This window comes from Propithecus coquereli, unplaced genomic scaffold (genome assembly GCF_000956105.1).
Source record: "Propithecus coquereli isolate 6110/MARCELLA unplaced genomic scaffold, Pcoq_1.0 Scaffold288, whole genome shotgun sequence".
NCBI lineage: Eukaryota > Metazoa > Chordata > Mammalia > Primates > Indriidae > Propithecus > Propithecus coquereli.
Window position 1 is genome coordinate 1,308,030 of NW_012148485.1, and position 2,363 is coordinate 1,310,392.

Genomic DNA, 2,363 nt, shown 5'->3' on the forward strand with positions numbered 1-2,363 from the left:
GTTGACATTTGTAGTAATCTTCCACACATATTTTTAAAGTCTAGGGATGTTAACTGGTACTATTAGACATATTTTATTGTCGTTGGGAATTAGCTCCATTAAGGCAAGAAAATTAATTCCTCTGAAACTCCAGCGGTTCTGCAAATAGTTGTAAAACTTGTTTTTGTCAGTGAAATAAACAGATTATGAGGAATGAGAAGGGGCCATTCCTTGAGTCACTTTTCTTACTCTACTCTTTAAAATGATCCAACATTACAGGCCCTGGGACCCCGAGGGGCACTAAAACATGTAACGACTTTGAGGAAGTCGGAGGCTTCAGCAGCAGGTGGTCTGACTTTGTTAGCGCTGGAAAGTCTCTGGTGTTTAAAACTGAAATGACTACAGGAGACCAGAGGACGACAGTGTATCATTATGCAGCTTCTTCGTCCCAAAATACATTTTCCAGGTTTCAGGCTGGCCTTCCTAAACGGCTAACACTTCAGTATTGCAACATGAACGTGTTGCACACGAACATTTTATCTTTCATATTATGGCACTTGAAATGCAGAACGTCATTTTGTTTAGGAACAGTTCATACAGCTCTCGCTCAGCTGTTGCATCAAGCTAACATCCAGTGTTAAAAAAAAAAAAAAAAAATAAGGTCTCTTTCTTGTGAAAGTAGCGCATTGCTCAGGAAAGAGCATGGGCTTTGGAGTCTTGCTTTGGTTTAATTCCGAGTCTGCTACTTATTAGCTGGGTCACTTTGGGTAAGCTTTTCTCAGCATCTCATCTGTAACAGGAGGACAATACTTAACTCGCAGGCAGACTGGGAGGGCTCAGGGAATGGCCAGCACCAGGACCGAACTTAGGAAGCGCTCAACAAAGGCGGGTCCCTCCCACCCTTATGCTCCAGGTCCCCAGGAATTTATTGCAAAAAATCAACTGGAACAGAGATCGTCACAAAACAAAAGATACTTTGTAAGAATCATTTCGCTGCATGGGTTTATATCTAGCATTAGCTCAGAGTGAGATGTCTGTGGCTGTACGTGAGTTTTAATTTATAAAGTCCTCGTTCTACCTCTTTACTGAGAAAACTGCTAGGTTTTTGTTGTTTTGTTTTTCCTTAGCTACTTTGAGCTTCTTGCTTTAGTCCTTGTAGAGCAAAGAGTCCTTTCTCCAGAATATAAATGCCATGCCCGGGAGGGTGCTGAATGGGTAATACGCGATGATGAGTTGTATTTCTCTGGTCTTATCCTACCTTCGGGAACTATCATTACAAAATTTATGCAATTCTGTGTTCTGTGCCATCGATGTTTGTGGGTACTGACATGACTATTAAATCGCATTATAAGGTATACTGCTAACATGTTAACGTTAATAGTTATTAATACTAAAAAAGTTCACTTTTTGTTGAACAGTATAACACAGTGTGAAAAGACCAAAAAAAAAAAAGAAAAAATGAATAAAGATCAAGATACCTTCTCACTAACCATATCTTACTCCCAAGTCCTGGCCAGCAGTTTACTCAATCTTACATGGTCTTTCATTTTCATACCAAGCTACCCAAACTCTGATTTGTTTGATGCAATTATACAACTACCACTTAAATATTGTTACCTTATTTCCAAATTTACTAAAATGCTGCAACTTAAGGTCTTTGACGGAGGTAAGTGGAAAGACACCATGTTTGATAGGCTGTTTCACGTAGAAACACTAAAAAATGTTAGCGTTGGTATAAACCCATTTACGGTTCTGGAATGTGTTGGAATGTGTTATCTTAAAGGATTTCCAGTGATCTCTGAAGAGGGGTAAATTTTCATTTGTCTGTGTATCGGTTAGCAAGCTATTTTGGCTGACTCTTTAAAACGAATCTCCAGGACGTCAGTGACCGCTCATTCACAGCACGCGAGAGCCGTCCCGTACTAGGTCGTGGCCGTCGGGGGGACAAGCAATATAACAGGCCTAAGCTCTGCCCTGGAGGCAGGAACATTTCATTGTTTTTCCATTTTTCTTTTCTTCTTTTTTTTTTTTTTGAAGACAGGGTCTCGCTCCGTCACTCAGGCTGGAGTGCAGTGGCTTGATCACAGCTCGCTGTAACCTCGAACTCCTGGGCTCAAGGGATCTGCAGGCCCCCGCCTCAGCCTCCCGAGAAGCTGGGACTCTAGGTGCACCCACCATGCCTGGCTACTCTTCTCTTTACAAATGTTGGACAGAACCATCATCACGGTGGTTGGAGTACACCAAGGGAAAACATTTGATGTATCTCTCCGTCCTCAATCCTCACCAAAGTATTAGCAACACTGATATAAAATCTAGTATGGAAACTGAGAAATATAATTTCTTTTCTATTAGTTCAGGAGCAATGTTAAAATTCCTTTTCAGGC

At 41.1% G+C, this 2,363-nt stretch overlaps 1 protein-coding gene across 1 annotated transcript in view; it reads right to left on the minus strand.

Annotated features, from left to right (window-relative positions):
* Positions 1-2,363, minus strand: part of ATP8A1 (ATPase, aminophospholipid transporter (APLT), class I, type 8A, member 1) — a 272,471-nt gene that overhangs the window by 16,979 nt on the left and 253,129 nt on the right. The gene's annotated exons all lie outside the window — the stretch shown is intronic.